Raw genomic sequence first — 19038 nt, 5'->3', positions numbered from 1 at the left:
AGCATCCGATGTGGACTTTGTATCTGCATCCAGGAAAACGGTGCTTCCGTACATCTTCTACAAGTCGTGTTATGGAACAATTTTACTTCTTTACAGAACGGGTAGTCAGGCGTTGGAATGGGCTGTCCAGGGAGGTGGTGGAGTCCCCATCCCTGGAGGGGCTTAAGAGTTGGGTCGACATAGCACTTAGGGATCTGGTGTAGTTGGGATCTGTCAGTGCTAGGTTAACGGTTGGACTAGATGATCTTCAAGGTCCTTTCCAACCGAGATGATTCTGTGAAATTCTGTACTTCAGGTCACTGATGTTTATGTGAATAGGAAACCAATCCGCAGGGCCTTAAAATCTATTCAAGCTCAGCTATCTAGAAACAGACCTGAATGACCCATGTTCTGATTCTGTTTGCTTAGAAATTCCGATATTTCTATGACACTGTATTGAGATAAACTGCATCCAGGATTGCTTCACTGGTAATTTTTTAGTAGCACTAAGAACCTGGTATAGATTTGCTTTCTGAGGGAAACCATTTACGCTGTGCTAAGGAAACTGATGAGGTGTCAGGTTTTCTGTCTGATATCACTGCCACTTTCCAGACAGGAAAAAAAAAGTCTGTTCATCACCTCAACATAATAATGTTACTGAACATGCCATATACTGTGTGTCCTTCTCCAAACTGGAGATGGAGCATTCCACTGAAATACCTACTGCTAAGTTTACAGATAATTATTTATTGGATGGCATTATTTCCACAACTAATGATCTTTGTCTTTTTCAAAGATTTCAAAAATATCATTTTACCCTTTGAAAACCTTGAGTCACTGGGACATTTGGGGAAAAAATAGCTTGTACTACATTTGCATGTGGCGTGGGGCCCAGTGATACATGGCTGATATTCTGGGTAGCTTCAGTTCTCATATTCTACAAGTGAGATTAAAATCAACAGCTAAAGATCTCACCTAGGACAACCTGAATTTTTGAGCTAAGAGAAAATGTAAGGTTTTGCTTAATAGAAGATTAAAGACAGATCACTGAAGGAGACCCCAGCCTCAGGACCTTTCTCAATACAAGCTCTGTTCCCAGGAGATCCACAAGAGGGTTTTATTTTTTAGAACAAGCATAACATTTAGTCCAGAGGAAAGAAACCTGATTAAAGAAAGTTTGGCAAATGTTAAATTTGCAGATAACAACGCTTGTGGAGGAAAACGTGAAGAGGGACTTTTATGAAGGTGTAGCCATAGTTTGTATTAGTTTAACAGTGTTCCCTGGGCCATAAATGGAGTTGATTGCTGCTCTGAGCGCATTCTTTCCCTGCACTGCCTTCACTGCACGGGCTCTTTCTACCCCTGTAACATAGTAATCCTGATACCTCCGAGTCCACACCCCGCTTGCAGATCCTTTGCACATCCCGATTCACTTCCAGCATCTTCACACATCCCTTTGGCTGCCTCTTCTCTCCCCTCACCCATCCTGCGAGACCACCACCATAAGAGCTTTGTGTCTCACCGTTTGCTTACCTATTTTTGTTGGCCTGTAGGATGAATGAGAATGTGATTTGCTGTGTGCGTTGGGACTTAAGATACACGCTGATTAAATCTGCGGTATGGCTGTGGACTGACAAGCCGGATGATGCCAACACACTCTTGGCTGGGTCAGACAATGACTAATGCTCTCTGTCACTCTCTCAGCAGAGTGTCTTCTGTATCTATAGCTCTGATTCTCACAGCACTAACAGAAAATTGCTATCTTTGAGATGGATGCTGCTTTGACAGGTTTGATTACAATCAGCAAGTAGCATCTGGATTTGCAATTACATAATATTATAAAACTCGACTAAAACTATCAATAGGTGTGACTGATACCATTGGAAAGGTGGTCACTCATACAGTTTTTATATCGTATATCTCTTAATTTTGGATTATCAGCATCCTTCACTATTTACAACCTGAAGGAATGTCAGACTATCCTTCATTCTCCCTCCAAACCAATTTCTGACAGTTTCAGTGAAGGTTATTTTTTTTCTTGCAAAAACATTTGCAACATTTTGCTTCGTTTAATTTTTTACGCTTTTAAATAGAAGTTTTCTCCTCTCTGGTTCTTTTAAGAGTAGTGATTTCTTACCACAAAAGAAGATGAATTTTGCCTTTTTCTTGCAGGGCTTTTTCAGTGCTTGACAGCAGATCCCTCTTTGGTGCAACTCTCTGAAGTCTGGGTGGAGTATTCCGGGTCCCAACAGGCAGGTGTGCAGGCTTACCCTAGAGCCAGCTGGACTCAGCAGGGCAGCACCATGGTCATCCCTATTGCCCCCCTTTTGCTTTTCTTGTCGTTATTGGTGAAACGGCTTTGCTATTTTGACCAAATAATTTAAAATAATTGTTCCTTTTTTGCAGGTAGGGGCAGGTACACTGGAAAGTTTTGCACGGAGAAACAACAAATGTTACATTATCGCAATAGGGACTTTGGTTAATTCATATGGTGATCCAATTTGTACTGCAGGCAAAAATACCTTTAATTTTGAGGCTTTTCTCAAATATTAAGAAAACTTACTAGTAACAGATAAACACTTTCAGCCATCTCCAGGTGGGCATGCACACTTGAAGGGGGTTTGTTTGCACTGTCAGCGTTTGACACAAAAAGCCCTTTTGTGACTGGATCTATGATTAAGGAAGAACACCTTTCTCTGTCCTGTGCAGTTAGGTGGTGGAAGCAGGCATCTCCAGTTCTGATTTCTGAAATTCTGAGAACTCCTGCCAAGCCCCACTTAATATCGCTGTAAATAAGTGCTAAATATAATACATTCTGAGAGGAAGCCAAACTCTCAACTTTTGACAAGCACCAAGCAACGCAAATGCTGTGATGCCCACAACTCTCAAACCTCCCCTGCAGCTCCCTCAGCCTTCTGCATCCCCGCCAACGGTGAGACCTGGCAGCGCTCTGGCACCCAGCCACGAACACCCCTGCCAGGCTGAGCCGCCGGCACCATCTGACCTCTGCTGATAAACGTCGGCCTGCCAAGTTTGCTCTGCAATCCAAAAGCAAAGAGATGGAGAAGGCCGGCACGGCTCGTTACTGCCAACACCCAGCCCCGCCGAGGAGCTGCTGTGGTGGGGGGCAGCCAATGACCGCCACAGTGGGGGTCCCTCTATCCCTCCGGCAGGGGGTCTGTGTGGTGGGAGGGGAAGGGAGGGAGGGAGGGAGGGAGGGAGGAAGGAAGGAAAGAAGGAAGGAAGGAAGGAAGGAAGGAAGGAAGGAAGGAAGGAAGGAAGGAAGGAAGGAAGGGAGGGAGGGAGGGAGGGAGGGAGGGAGGGAGGGAGGGAGGAAGGAAGGAAGGAAGGAAGGAAGGAAGGAAGGAAGGAAGGAAGGAAGGAAGGAAGGAAGGAAGGAAGGAAAAGAAAGAAAGGAAGGGAGGAAGGAAGGGAGGAAGGAAGGAAGGAAGGAAGGAAGGAAGGAAGGAAGGAAGGAAGGAAGGAAGGAAGGAAGGAAGGAAGGAAGGAAGGAAGGAAAAGAAAGAAAGGAAGGGAGGAAGGAAGGAAGGAAGGAAGGAAGGGAGGGAGGGAGGGAGGAAGGGAGGGAGGGAGGAAGGAAAAGGAAGGAAGGAAGGAAGGAAGGAAGGAAGGAAGGAAGGAAGGAAGGGAGGGAGGGAGGAAGGAAGGAAGGAAGGAAGGAAGGGAGGGAGGGAGGGAGGGAGGGAGGGAGGAAGGAAGGAAGGAAGGAAGGAAGGAAGGAAGGGAGGGAGGGAGGGAGGGAGGGAGGAAGGAAGGAAGGAAGGAAGGAAGGAAGGAAGGAAGGAAGGAAGGAAGGAAGGAAGGAAGGAAGGAAGGAAGGGAGGGAGGGAGGGAGGGAGGGAGGGAGGAAGGAAGGAAGGAAGGAAGGAAGGAAGGAAGGAAGGAAGGAAGGAAGGAAGGAAGGAAAAGAAAGAAAGGAAGGGAGGAAGGAAGGGAGGAAGGAAGGAAGGAAGGAAGGAAGGAAGGAAGGAAGGAAGGAAGGAAGGAAGGAAGGAAGGAAGGAAGGAAGGAAGGAAGGAAGGAAGGAAGGAAGGAAGGAAGGAAGGAAAAGAAAGAAAGGAAGGGAGGAAGGAAGGAAGGAAGGAAGGAAGGGAGGGAGGGAGGGAGGAAGGGAGGGAGGGAGGAAGGAAAAGGAAGGAAGGAAGGAAGGAAGGAAGGAAGGAAGGAAGGAAGGGAGGGAGGGAGGAAGGAAGGAAGGAAGGAAGGAAGGAAGGAAGGAAGGAAGGAAGGAAGGAAGGGAGGGAGGGAGGGAGGGAGGGAGGAAGGAAGGAAGGAAGGAAGGAAGGAAGGAAGGAAGGAAGGAAGGAAGGAAGGAAGGAAGGGAGGGAGGGAGGGAGGAGGGCGGCTCCGCCTCACCTCCCTCCGCCCCCACGCGCTCGCCCCGCCCCCGGCACGCGGCGGTGAGGGGAGGGGAGGGGCGGGGAGGGGCGGGGCTGCGCGCGGCAGAGGGCGCCTGCGCGCGGGGAGGCGGTTGGGCGGGAGCGCGCGGCCGCGCCGGGAGCGCGCGGCGTGTCCCTGTGGGCGCCCACAGGCGTGGGCCTCGTAAGTAACGGGCGTGGGTCAGAAAACGGAGTGGGGAGGGCGAGGGGGCTGCCTGGCGTGAGGGTGGGCCTGTCCCCCACCGCGGCGGGCGAGCGAGCGGAGAGGGACAGCGGCGGCGGTGAGAGGATGGAAGGGAGTTGGGACTGGGTTAAATTGTGGAGGAAGGGGTAAAAATGTGGAAATGAGTGGTGGGGATAACTAGTTCCCGGGCGGTGCCTCAGTTTTGCATCCCTAGCGAAAGAGCGAAGGGGGGGTTGTTTAATTGTGCCTCCTACTTGGAGCGTCTGGTATGTGGAGAAAACTTTAGCTCGGCTTCTGCAGCTCATCCCTCCTGGGCTGTCCCCTGTACGCGCAGGGGATCCCTCTGCAGGGGTCTCTGGTGAACGTCAGGAGCAGAGCTTGGGGATGGGGTCCTGTAAATAAGTCTGCCAGTATATCATTTCATTGTAGTGAATATATCGTTACTGGTAGAACTGGGAACAGTTACATCTCTAACCGTTATACACCAGGTGGCATTGGGCTCGGAGGTCAGGAGGACGGATGTAGTGCACCAGTGTTTTCATTTTAACTAGACCTTTTGAATGGTTTTGTGGTAAATTCAGTACTTGGTGTTTTCTCCATTTCACGCATGGAGAAACTGGAGCACAGGCAAGCGGTGCTGTTCACTAAAATTTTCTCCCTGATGAGACAAACTTCACTCGTTGCTCTAGATGTTACTTTGGAGGAGCCAGAACAGTGATCAGAGGGCTTGAGAGGAGGCTTGCACAGGTTCATGCACACGTTCACCTCGTTTGGTGAAAACGGTGATGGTAGAAATGTGTTTGCAGGTCTTGAGGGGAAGCAGAAGTGGGGCTACTGGTGAGAATATCTGAGAAAGTTGGGTTTCCGAGTCATAATATGTTTAAAGTATAGCTCTGATATGGTTAGAAACCTTGCAGACTTAAGATTTTCACAGCGCTATGGTAGTAATAGCCAAAAAGGAGACTACATAGAGTCAGTTTCTTACTAATACCTGCTTGTCTCAACAAGTTAACAATGGAGATCTCTTCTGGATTTAACGTTCTTTTCACCCTGTCACTTAACAACTAAGGAAGTTCCCAAAGGACAGCTGAGTCAGTTTGGAAGAGCTCAGTATTTAACAGAGAAGATGAGAGAAAAGGAAGGTGAAAGTTTGATGTCATTGAGACGATGTCATTAAAAAAACCCCCAAAGATATAAACTTTAGTATCTGTCTACATTCTTTAAATATTTACACTTCTTATCAGTAAGGTTGGTGCTTAAGTGAGATACTCTTTCTCTAAAGATTTTTTTTCTCTACAACTCAGTGATGATTCTGTAAGTCTTCTGTTGTTAATTACAAATACTCTGATTAAATTTAGAATGCTGAAAAGCATGGCTTTGGAGTTTTGTGTTATTCTCTATTCAACTTGGATAATGTTTCATGAACCTTTCTTTAACACTGTGAAGTATATCATCTTTCATCCAAGATACTGTTACTATAAATAAGTTTTCTTGACAAACACTGTCTTTAAGTATCTTGTTTCTCATTTATGTAGGTATTTCCTTGTAATTTTTGTAACAGCTGTTTTTCATTTTCACAAATACTTTTCAGTTAGAAGTAAGGAATTTGTTACTTCGACTTTGGAAGGCTTGGGTTTGTCTTTTTCTCTCTGGTTTGAGTTGCCAAGTTCTTTTAAATAATATGTAGGGAGAAATAGAGGTTGAGGGGTGCTTGATTTGTGTTTTTTATTATGTGATCCTAAATCTAAGTTGCATGAATGAGTTTGGTGAACTTGGGTTTTGCTAGTTTGAAGGTGGTAGGTCTGGGGATTCTGAAGCCTTGGTGGAATGACTGCCTGCTTTGATGCAAGAGTTCAGTTAAAAACCTGCTTGTTTAGGCAAATATGTAGTCCAAAAGACACCCAACAGGTGTGCAACTGGGCTAGCCATTTTTTCAGAGGTGTGGTTTTTTGTGCTGTGTATAACTGGGACCTTGAAAATTCTGTAAAACAATGGGAGACAGCTTCCATCCCTTTTTTCTTTATAGTTTTTAACATGTTTAGGGGTTTTGGTAAGTATTGTGTCTACATGCTTTTTTTTTCGGTTGGAAGTGCTTCGCCATACCTACAAGTAACATGCCTTACAGGTATGATCGTGTCATCGTGGTGTCCTTAAATCTTTTTTTAGCGTATATGCAGCGCTGCTGCTGAGAGCGACAACTGGATATCATTTGTCAGGCAGTGAATAGTGGGATCAAGTTACATTATAATTCAAATAATCCTTTTAAACTGATACCATGATGATTCTAAATGTATGCAACTCTAAACAATAGCAAAATTTGCAGATCTGATGTTGCTGGGGCATCTGCAGCATTAATCTTGTATCCCCCTCAGTCTTCAGTCCTGTAGTTGACTCTGAACTCTTGCAGCTAATCTTATTCATCAGTGACTTGGGGAGGGATAATACCTGCACAGAAATGAGAAGTGAAGGGTTGTAAAGGAACCACTTCCCCTACTCTGCTTCTGAATTAAGTGTTATCCCCTTCTACCTTCTCCCTTTTTCCTCAAAAGGGCTAGAGCCTGGCTGCTGCTTCTTGGGTAAGGAGGAGGAGGGTTGTAGAGGCACAGGAGCTCTTCAACCATGAGGGAGTAGGAGAGGAGGAGGCCACATCACATCTCACCTTTAGTTCTCCACACTCCCCAGCAAGATCTGGTGAGGTGGGGAATACAGTAACTGGGTGTGAGGAAGAGTGATACGCTGTCTCCCACTGCCTGAAATTTTACTGAGCTGCTTGTCCAAAAGGTTTAATAGTATCCTGATTCTCGGGGGGTGGGTGGGTATGTTTTTAGAATTACTTCCACAAGCATTTGATTAAAATTGCTTGTTGCTAGGTTGAACTAGAATTGTTGGAACAGTTTTGAATTCTGTCAAACGCTGTTCTAGGCCATGACACTTCCAAAGGATGGGAGTTAGAGCTCTTAAATTGTATGTTTGAAACTTTTCTCCTGCATAAAAATCCATCTGCAGATTGGTTGAAAATTTGCATAGATGTAAATTGTGTTCTAACATGGAAAAGGTTCTGTACATTTAATAGCTTAACAAAATCATGCCATCTGCACAGTGTCTTGATAGCTGTCTTTGCAGTATGCACTGACAACTTGTAATCCTTACTAAGACTGGGGGAAAAAAAAAAAAAGTAAAATCTATTCTTGCCTAAGGAAGCTTTGACTGGAATGTCTTTGGTGCAGTTCTCATGCTGAAGTACCTCTATGAGAAACAAATAATGGGATTCTGTTCTTAGTTATGCATTCATGATAAATGTACAACTGTATTAGTTTTAATTTTCTTACAACTTTGTTCATAGGTAGTTGTAAATTGAAAATTATAAATGGCTTAAGTAGCCACAGGTCTATAATCTTACCTGAACTTCTGTCCTGTATTGCTTTAGCTATCTGTGGTTGGCCCTTTGGTTTAAAAAATTAATTGTGAAGTATTTAAAGCTAAAATAAGAATGTGCACTGTTTTAATATAATATTTTTCTCAGATGGTGTTTTTGTGCAGGAGAAAGGTGAGTGAGGAATTTGGCCAGAAGTGTGTTGAGGTTTGTTTTTTGTCTATGGGTATTTTTAAATTATTTTTATTTTTGTAAAGTGGCAAGTTCTCTGACATCTGGCACCCACTCCAGCAAGGCAGCAGCTGCCAGAAAAAGGGTATTGCGGAGTTGAATCATGACCTTAGCTTTCCATTATACATGAGATTCCTGTGTTCACAGAAATCTGTTTTACCATGTGCTTTTTCAGGATATTCCACTGACCTTGGGGGGAAGATGTTTTGAAGTTGTGCTGTGTTTTTTTTAACAGATACTTTCTGTGGTAAGCACTGAGGTAGTTACAGGGTGTGCCAGTACTGTTCTCTGTATGCCTCGCTCTGTCTCTTTGACTGCACCCTGACAGCGCTGTGCCTTTTTCATGAGGTCAGTGGCTCAGCTGTAGTTGTGTAACAAGAGGCCATTCATAAATGTGTTTCTTGGCCTGGAGATGTTAGATTGCATTTCCTAGCAGAAAATCAGAGTTCATTATCTCTTAGGAAAGTGAAAACTGTACGGGAGTATTGGAGTAGCACCCGCTCAGTTGGCCTGTGCTTGATGATGATGTTGGGTCATTTGCAGCAAAAGCTCCGTACTTGCTTTGTAGAGGAAGCATAAGCTTCTCCTTTGGTAATCTCAGAAATCTTAATGGGATGTTTTAGGTGCTGAGTATTTGCCAAGAGTTGGGCCTCTGTTTTGTAAGTGAAACGTGACTATATAAAAATGTCTGCTGCTTGCTCACCAAATTGCCTGGAAATGTTGAAAGTAGCTGTATATCCACTATCTAATATTTGAGATAGCATTACTCTTGTTCCAGCACTTTATATCTAAAGCCAAGATTACTCTAGGGCCCTGTATTACGTGAAAACATCAACTGAAATTTCTTCTGCATTGGTGAAATTGTTGCCTCAAATTTGTCTACCTGAAGATAGATTTGCATAGCTGTGGTTATGCCCTGTAGCGATGACTGTCTAGATGAACAGTCAGAGAGTGGTGGTCAGTTAATCTGAGGTGGTAGAAGTGTGTCGTTACTATTCTGGATGTCAGTAGAGGACAGTGAACTCACACGTGGGTGCTGTGGCTGGAGGTTCAGGGTGGAGAGGACACTGTTGCCTGGGTGTACTAGCAGGCAGAAAATTACATGCATTCTGAGTTAATCAATATGAGTAATCATTAAGAAGCTATATGTCTCAAGCAATGCGCTGGGTCTTTTAAACCAGTTTTAAGTCGGTATTTCACGTCAGCTAATGGAATGCTGTATCGAGTGTGGGTGGCAAGGTGGTAGTGCAGGGTGGCCTCTGTGAGAAGACGCTGGGGGTTGCACCCGTGCTGAACACAGCCAGTTCTCGCCAGCCCTGAAACTGGCCAAGGCTGAGCCCACTGCCTGAGCTGGTGGTGCCTTGGGGAAAATGTATTTAAGAAAGGGCAAATGCTGTACAGCAGCTGTAAGAGGAGAGGGGGGGGGGAAAAAATCAAAACAAGAGAAAAAGTGAGAAACAGCTCTGTGAAGGCCAAGGTCAGAGGAGGAGGAGGAGAGGAGGCACTCCTGTGTGGAGCAGATATCTACCCACCTACAGCCTGTGGAGGGGACCACGCTGAGCAGATACCACCCTGCAGGCCACGGAGAACCCCACGGCGCAGCAGGCGGGCATGCCCTGGAGGAGGCTGCAGCCCGTGCAGAGCCCATGCTGGAGCAGGCTCCTGGTGGGACTGCAGTCTGTGAGCAGGAGCTGGGACCCATGGAAAGGGCCTGTGCTGGAGCAGTTTGTGAAGGACTGTACCCTGTGGGAAGGACCCACACTGAAGCAGGAGTAAAACATGAGGAGGAGGAGGAAGGAGTGGCAGAGAGGAGTTGTTATGGACTGACCCCTCTTCCCCATCCCCCTGCACTGTTGTGGGGTGGGGAGTAGAGGAGCTGGGAATGAAGTAGTGAAGCTGAACCTGGGAAGAAGGGAGTGGAGGGCAGGTGTTGTAGTTTCTGTCTCTCACTATCCTACTCTATTTTTTTAATTGGCAATAAATTAATTTTCCCCAAGTTGAGTCAATCTTGCCTGTGATTGGTAAGTGATCTCCCTGTCTTTATCTCAACCCATGAGCTTTTTCATCTCATTGTCCCCCTTGTCCTGTTGGGGAGGGGGCAAGTGAGAGTGTGGCTGAGTGGGTGTCTGGCAACCAGAAAATCAGTGACACCTATTCAGAGGACAAGGGACTTCGGCATCCCAGTGCTCGGGGACTGCTGCTTCTGTCCTGTGGAGCAAGTTGTTCAGCTCTGATCCTAAACCAAAGCAGGTCGGAACACAGGAATAGTGTTCCTTGTCTGGGGTAATGATGGGTGGAAGAGCAATAGTGTCCAATTATAGGGATAGGTGAGACACTGAGGTGCTCCTATTTTCTTCTCGGTCCTGCATGTCAGTTAAAGATATATGGAGAGTTCTCTTTCAGTGCTTTCCTGCTATGATGTTCCTTTTGTATGGAATCGATTTATTGTATTTGCCTGCCAAGCCCTCCCTCGTTTACATCTGTTGCAGTCGCTTCTTCTGTGATGCCCACATGCATCAATAAGTGATGTAAGCTAAGTATCTAGGTTATTTCCTGGTATGTTACAGATTTTTTATCTGTAATTCAGAGAGTTGGAGCTGCCAGTACTTTTGTTCTTTTACACTGAGTATCAAGCAGTTATCAAGTAATAAATAAAAAAAGAGTGTGGAGCCAGCACATCTGTTTGTATTCTTAACACATCTGGAATGTTTTAGCTGGCAGGGGCTGTTATTCTAATCAGGTCCACAAATACACCTTGGTCTGTTTTGTTTTTTTTTTTTTAACTCATACATTTCCTCTTTAAAACTGTCTGGTTTGAAGCAGTTTGTAGAATGTTATTGCCTGGAAATGTATATTATCATCCTCCTAAAATAACCATTCCTGTTGCACCGTAAGCTGAGCTACTGTTTTTCTGCTGGTAGTTGTACGAGGTCTTCTGACCTTCAGTGGGAAGGGTAGACGGAGGATCACGGAAGGTTACTAGAAATACTGCTTGCCTCCTGCTCTGGCTAACCCCATGTTTGCATGAGAGCTGATGCTGGTGCAAAGAAAGTATAGTTTGGGGACTGAAGCGGAGAGGCAGGGGAGACAGTGACAGGCAAGATCCAGGCTGGACTGATTTTTGTGGCTGGCCAGTTAAACCACACAGTAGGCCTGAAGGTTTTTTCTGTGCTAGTGAATGTCTGAAACAAGGAAGTTTTTCCCAAAAACTCTTGTGCAGTTCTAATAATAAATAAGACCTTTGTGGCACAGAGGAGGCTTACTGGGGAGGCTTTGAAATATCTACCTGCTTGGAATGTACGTGTTGCACAAAGAGTTTAAACAGGTTTGAGTTACAGGAAATTAACACTTGTCATGAGGCTGTACCTATCCTTTCTCTCCCACCTTTAATACAATCCGTCTGAACTGTGTACCCTGTGTGTACTCAGGCCTCATCCTTTCTATGGTGTTTTGGCATTATCAGTGTGTTGACTGGAAGCATGAGAAAATCCCACCCCTTACCTGACGTGTGTGTGCTCATAAATTCCCCTAACGTAGGTGTAACTCTACTGAAGGAAATCTGTTTGTCAGCTTAATATACAGTGGCTAGGGAGCAGGCTTAGGTAGTTTTGCAGCAACACTGTTCCTGGCAGCTGTGTGCTCGGCTGACATTGCCCTGCTGCTGCCCTGGCAGCCTGGAAGAGCCCCAGATGGGCAAAGTGGAGAAGAGACACCTCAGTTATTTCCCTCCTGATGAGTCTGTGAGGTTGCTAGAGGAGTGTTACAGGGCAGAGTGGTAGAAAAAGCACCAGTGAGGAACAACCTTGTATGAGGTTACCTTTTGTGAAAAGACTGGTCAATAAGCCAGGCATAAAGTACATGCTTCTGCCCGTGGTGACACTGTCACCAGCAGGTATGTCAGGGTGATAAGGAAGAGGAGTGCGGTGGGAGCGCCTGGACTCCTTCACAGGTATGGACAGGAGGGCGGGCAGCTTGACCTACTAAGAAGGATGGCATCTCCCAAAAAAAAATCTCCAAATGGAGCAGATACTTAAAGGGTTCCAACAGAAATTGTGGTTTGCTTTTAGAAGCAAAGGCTTGAGCCTTTGCTTCTAGTCGGATGGTTTGTTACAGTAGTTATTTGGATGCAGTATTGCTTCTGGCACAGCGCTCTGTCAAGAGACGCCTGCGTGCCCCCGTGCTGGTTCTGCTGTGCTAGGGAGAAAGGAGAGAGGCTGTCTGCCATCCCACACTGGGACATGAGCCGAGGGAGGAGCGTGTGGGACGGCACTAGGGAGCCTTTTAGGGCTGGGGAAAAGCGAGATGTGTTGGCTCTTTTTTTTTTTTTCAGTCATCCTGCGAGTTTTGACCTGACTCTTTCCTGCAGCATGTGAGAGGTAACAGAGATCTCTTTATGGTGTGGGGTTTCCTGGATGAAAAGTCTGCTGCTTGTGTAGCGTGCTCCATACTTTGTTGGAGTGGCTGCTCTACAGGAAGGAGGGATGTGGCAGCAGCAGTGAGTGGTTTTATGTGCTTGCTTCATTTGGTGTGAAATCGTGAGAAGTGGAAAGAGTGTTTGTCTGAGGACTGGGTTTCTTTTGTTTGTGTTTTTTTTAATAGCCCATGACTTCACCATTTCTCGGTGCAGTTGGTGGCTTTTTTTAATAGGGAGAGGTAATAGGATTATAAGTGTTGAATAAAAGAGGTGTTAGAAACTGTTAGCTTAATGCACTACTAAAAACCTGATCTGCTGAAAAGAAGGAAATACCTGTGAAAGGAGCAGGTTTAGACTCCTGTAAAACTTTAGGACTTGAACTGTCTTGCATAGATGACTGTACAGCAATCAGCTTTTCTTTCTATGTCAGTTGTAAAGAATTTAATTCTTTCTTGGAGGGTTTAATGAAGATTGCTGTACTTCTTCATGATAGTCCCAGAGCAAACTTATTGCTGCTTTTGATTTTGGCCTAGATAAAATACCAAAATACCAAATGAAATACTGCATAGTACAGAGCTGATAAATGCAGTCCCGAGGAACTCTTTCATGCTTCATTTCCTGCTGGAACTTATGAGGGTTTTTAAAGTTCTGTTGAAGGGAATCATTTTGGCTGCTGAAACTGTTCTGCTGTCTGTGGAATTTGTATGTGAGCTTGAGGAGGTTGCAGGGGCTTCTGGAAAATCCAGCATGTTAGGAAATGTGTCCTTACAGGGCAGCGTGAAATGGGTAGAGTCAGAAAGTTACTTTGTGTAAATTAAAAATTAATTTTCCATGCATTAGATGGAAGTATCTCTCTGGAGCCGTCCTGCAGATGTTCCACACAGGGTGAATTGTTTTAAATATAAACCCATGAAAAATTTAGGCAGCGTGTTCTCACTGATTATTTATACTGTTAAACGTAACTTTTTTGATAAGTAATCATGTGACTCTGAGCTTTAGCATAGTTATAATGACAATTTTTATCTAAAACTGTATCAGGTAAAATAAGTGTTTGGCAAATAATGAGTTTTAATCAACTCCAATTTTGTTTATAAGGTTACTTTCCTTCACTAATATCTAGATCAGGGCTATCAGTAATCAGTCTTCCTGCTGATATTGTCTTTGTCTATCTAGGAATTTTGCTTAGATGAAAAAGAACAGCCTTTAGAATTTCTGGATATCTCTGAGCTTGGTAATGCTGGTGGCTTCAATCAGGCTGCAGGCAAATGGGTAGATTGACCCTGCAGCCCTTACATGGGGAACCAGCTTGTATGTACGTTGCTCGCTTGCTCTGTGCTTGCACAGCGTGTTAGACTCCAGTGCATGTGTATTGCTGTCAGGAAAACCCTGAATGAAAACGAATGGGGTTCTGATCTTCCTAATTTGCTTCGGAAGAAGTCTTGTCCATGCTGGAACCTTGCTTACTATTTTGGGTTTCCTGGGTGGAGAGGAGCAAGTTAGGGCTTCGTGTTCACGGAGGAGTCATACAGCACTGCATTTCTGATCGGTTCCTACAGGTAGGCTGTGCTGAACAGTGCTAGCAACCTTGGTGCAAGCAAGTAGGGTTTGGCATGTGTTTCAAAAAACATAGCAGGCTACAGAAACTGAGTTGGCAGAGAAGCTGCTGAGTGCAGGTACAGTTACTGGTACAGATACGATGTTGGGGAACGCAGATCATGCAGTATTTATGTGCCTCAGTATGATCGTGGATATATTTAGAAGTGTGTTTGCGGTGTCTGTCTAGGTAGGAGTATGTCTACCATATAGATGGAGACCTTTCTTGTTCTTCATTGATTTTTGGACTTCTAGCTGATGTCAGATTTGGATAACTATGTTTTTTTTCTGTTTATTTTTTTCATGGATTTTGAAATAAATACCATGGGGTTTTTTTAACCTTGTGGCCTGAAGTGCTGTGCCCTTGTAGTCAGCTGTAACTTTCTAAACTAGATTTGGTTATGCTTCACTGAGACCTTATTTCACAAGAAGAGTTGAACTTTATGTTCATATGAAAGCTTCCTGGTACCTTTGAAGGTCAAATCTAGCTAGAGTCAGGTTTGAGAGCTATGAGAAGAGTTTAGTTGCATCACAGATGTTTTCCCACCCATATTTGAGGGTTAGTCACCCTGAGTTATGAAGTATAGAAGGAAGAACTACGTTTCCAGCATCTTGGAGATTATTGTTTATAGCAAGATTTGTTTAGTATTGAATTTTTGTTTGAACTATTGTTTGCGTATGTTTTAACGTCTGACTGGGTGGTCTTTTTTTCACCCACCAACCAGTGTATCAGCCATGATTTAGGGATATCCAAGATGAGAAGAAGAGCTTCTATAAGTACACAGGTAATAAAAAGAAAATGAGGGAAAATGTGGTGCCATTGCTCAGTGAGGTGGGAGACCTGGTTATGCGGATTGTGGAAAAGGCTGAGCTACTGAATGCTGTCTTTACCTCAGTCTTTACTAGCAAGACTGGGATTCAGGAATCCTAGAGACCAGGGCAAAAGGCTGGAGTAAGGAAGATGTAACCTTGGTAGAAGAGGATTACTTAAGAGGTCATGAAATACTTAAGCAAACAGGACATACATAGATCCATGGGCCATAATGGGATGCACCCGTGAGCGCTGAGGGAGCTGACTTGTGTCATTGCAAGGCCACTCTTGATAATCTTTGATTGATCATGGCAACTGGGAGAAGCTCTTGAAGACTGGAGGAAAGCAAATGTCACTACTGGCTTCAGGAAGGGCAAGAAGTACAACCCAGGGAACTATAGACCAGTCATCCTCACCTCGATACCTTGGAAGGTGGTGGAGCAGCTAATCCTGGAAGTCACTTCCAGGCACATAAAGGACAAGAAAATCATCAGGAGTAGTCAGCATGGATTTGCCAAGGAGGAGTCATGCTTGACCAACTTGATAAACTTCTACAGTGAAATGAGTGGCCTGGTAGATGAGGGGAGAGCCGTGGATGTTGTCTACCTGGACTTCAGGAAGGCCTTTGCTCTCTCCTGTAAGATCTTCATAGACAAGCTGTTGATGTATGGACTGGATAAGCAGACAGTGAAGTGGATTGAAAACTGGCTGAACAGCTGGGCCCAGAAATTTATTATCAGCAGCATGAAGTCTAGCTGGAGGCCAGTAACTAGTGGTGTACCCCAGGGGTCCAGTCCTGTTCAACATTGTTGTTAATGATGTGGATAATGGGACAGAGTGTGCCCTCAGCAAGTTTGCAGACTGCACAAATTGTGAAGAGTGGCAGATACACCAGAGGGTTGTGTTGCTCCAACTGTGGGGGAACCACCCAGCTGAGAAGCAGCTTGACAGAAAAAGACCTAGAGGTGGTGACACCAAGCTGAATGTGAGCCAGCAATGTCTCCTTGTGGCAAAGGCGGACGTGGTATTGTGGGCTACATTAGTTGAATTATTGCCAGCAGGTGGAGGGAAGTGATCCTTCCCTTCTACTTGGTGCTGGTGAGGCTGCACCTGGAGTCCTGTGTTCAGTTCTGGGCTCCCCAGTACAAGACATACTGCAGAGCGCCCAACAAAGGGCCATGGAGATGATGGAGTGGAGCATCTCCTGTGAGGAAAGGCTGAGGGAGCTGGGACTGATCAGCCTGGAGCAGAGAAGGCCCAGGGGGGAACTTCCCCATGTGTATAAATACTTGAAGGGAGAGTGCAAAGAGGATGGAGCCAGGCTCTTCTCAGTGGTGGACCAGAAGCGATGGACACCAATTGAAACACAGGAAGTTCTATCTGAACATCAGGAAACACTTCTTTTACTGTGAGGATCACTGAGCCCTGGCACAGGTTGCCCAGGGAGGCTGTGGAGTCTCCATCTTCAGAGATATCCAGAAGCCATCTGGACATGGTCACGGGCAACTGGCTCTAGGTGGGCCTGCCTGAGCAGGGGTGTTGGACCAGATGACCTCCAGAGGTACCTCCCAACCTCAACCATTCTGTGACTGTGATTTGCATATCCTCAACCTGTACTTAATTGGTAAGGGTTTAATTTTATCTAACTGGAAGTTACGAAGTGCAAAGCATCTGCTCCCTTATTTAGTGTGAATTGCAGAATGACTGTTGGGCTTTAAGGCTGCATGACCATTCTAGTCAGTATTTTATTAAGGCTATTCCATTAGTAATGATTTTATGGATGTATTACAAGTCTGCTTTTTATACTATTTCTCCAAGTGGGGCTTTTTAACAGCAGGCTCTGGGCCTAACATTGTTCTCTTTTTTTATCTTTAACAGGGCCCAAATCCTAGTGTTCTTGACTCTGGGTTAGCTGCCTGATTTAGCAACCCTGGTATTTTAAGCTTGCTGGTGAAAGATCACTTTTTCAAATGAAGAGTCCTTAGTGTAAAATGGTAAAGCAACACCCTCCAGAGGGGCAATGATCAAGTTCTCCTTTTTTTTTTTTTCTCTGACAGGCAAGTTTTCATTGAGGCTTAACCTCTTGCTTGTCCTTTTATTTCCCGTTACTCTTAAGTTCACAAGTTCTCCATCTTTGGTGGGAGTCATAAAAGTGCCAGCTCTTCACTGTGTTTCTCAGTTGCCTTCATTCATAAGGGTACAGTTCTTCATCGTTTGTTAGGAGAGACAGACATGCTTTCTGTGCACACGCCCTTCTTGTCTCAGGGAAAAGAAACCTGATACATTATTACTTCATAGGTTAAAAGGTAAGGTAAGTTGATGGGTGAATTGATTCGTTTAAAATCGCCAAAATATATCAATGCTTTCCACATTTTGAAATACATACTATATTCTCCATAGAAAACATCAAAATACCAGAGTGCAAGTTTATGAAACACAAATTACACCCTTTTGCATGTGTGTTGTGATGAGTTAAAAGTGACTAACTGTGATCATGCATATTTACGCTGCTCTGTTGAAGTGCTCAAGTCTGTTATAAGTAAGAACAACATTCTGTTGCTGCTGTAGAACTCGGTGGAGATGTGCTTTTAGTTATTATGGGAAGTAATTCACAGTGAGAGTAGTATGGTCTGAATATTTGTCAGAGGCAAGTACTGTGAACATGTAGTAATCTCTGCTTCTAAAGGAATCTTGCAAAGCTGACAAAGGAAATTGCGAAGTGTGAGATTTCACCTAACTGAATAGGAAGGGAGGAGGGTAGAAATAAGGTTGGTGCGGTAAATTCAGAGTTTATATTCCTAATTTAACATCCTTGTACCTTACCAATATTATACCTTCGTGCTCTTCCTGATATTTAAAAAAAAAAGTATTTCAGAAGTTTGGTCTTCTGACTAATACTGTCAGCTGCTTCCTGATGTTTCATTGTTTTTCCATGGAGAGTGCACTTTTTAAATTTTTTATTTAATTTGTGGGAAAAAAAAAGTTCTTATGGGGGACAGCCCATTTGCACTAGTAATTAGAGGTTAGCAACTGCCTTAGCTTTTTCTGAGAGTGCAGTCCACTTCTGAGAGGCTATGAATTTAATAATTTTTTTTTTTTAGAAAACACCTGTTGATAGTCATTCCCTGCATGTTAAGTTCAGTATCTTAACTTTGTGTTGTCCTTTTCAGCCCAGGTTAGTCTGGAACACGTTTGTATTGGGTGGTGGAGAAGGAAATTCCCTCCTCATGCACATGCTTTGTGCAGTGATACCCTCGGTTTATTGTGGAGAGATTACCCCCCTTGGGGAAAGTGTTTCACCTGCTGAACGCTGCGCAGTAATCCAGAGGTTATGAAAGGCAGCAGTTCAGGTTATTCCATAGAAACTTGCAGATCGAGTTTAGATGAGCAAATTATAAAGTCTTTGATTTAATAATTACAGGGTAATATTACCCATGGGGTCCACAGCATTTACTGTTCTCAGATCATTCATACAGTTTATCACTGGCTTCCTGTATGCAACTATTGTGGACTATAAACTGGTGGGGGGTCGTGGACGTTTTCTCTTTTATTTGAATGCCTGTTGTTTCAGTGATATGGTGGGATAATAGGGCGAAACATTTTAGTCCATTATTCCCTCAGTTGCTGCAGTTGTGAATAGGAGTCCTGAGCTGAAACTTGAACAAAGCTGCAGTTCAGAATCGATTCTGTCCTGCAAAAGTCTTCCTCTGGTATGACAGGTAATGACAGCTAGCTTGGAAGTAATGCTGGGTTGAAAGACATGCACTGATGTTTCAGCTGGCGACAGTCGAAGCCAAATGTTATCCTGTTTACAACTCATTAGTTGAGCTAAAAGCTGGAACTATTTAACTCAGAGTGTATCAACATGGTATTTCTGCTGTCACCTCTTAGGGCACCATGGCTGCTAATTTATATTATTATGTCTTCCAGCAAGACTCAGAAAAATACAAGAAGCAAAATTCATTGCTGAAGCAAAATATATTAATTGAAAATCTCAGCATTTTTGTCTTCCCTTCCATTGATGTAGTTTTCCCATTTAATTTCCTTCTACTT

At 44.4% G+C, this 19038-nt stretch overlaps 1 protein-coding gene across 3 annotated transcripts in view; it reads left to right on the top strand.

Moving 5' to 3' along the window:
• The first annotated feature begins 4460 nt into the window (after positions 1–4460).
• The window catches only part of B4GALT4 (beta-1,4-galactosyltransferase 4), a 37102-nt gene continuing 22524 nt past the window's right edge, over positions 4461–19038 (top strand). Inside the window, exon 1 of one of the 3 annotated variants that reach the window (XM_074853064.1) lies at positions 4461–4542. The gene's annotated coding sequence lies outside the window, so the exon portion shown is untranslated. Of the gene's footprint in view, positions 4543–11802; positions 12117–12485; positions 12544–19038 lie in introns of those variants that run through there. The other 2 variants (XM_074853083.1, XM_074853073.1) reach the window with 2 other exon arrangements.

The sequence above is a fragment of the Strix uralensis genome, chromosome 2 (assembly GCF_047716275.1).
Source record: "Strix uralensis isolate ZFMK-TIS-50842 chromosome 2, bStrUra1, whole genome shotgun sequence".
Classification (NCBI taxonomy): Eukaryota; Metazoa; Chordata; class Aves; order Strigiformes; family Strigidae; genus Strix; species Strix uralensis.
Note: the sequence above shows the minus strand (reverse complement) of the source record. Positions and strands in the feature narration are given on the sequence as shown.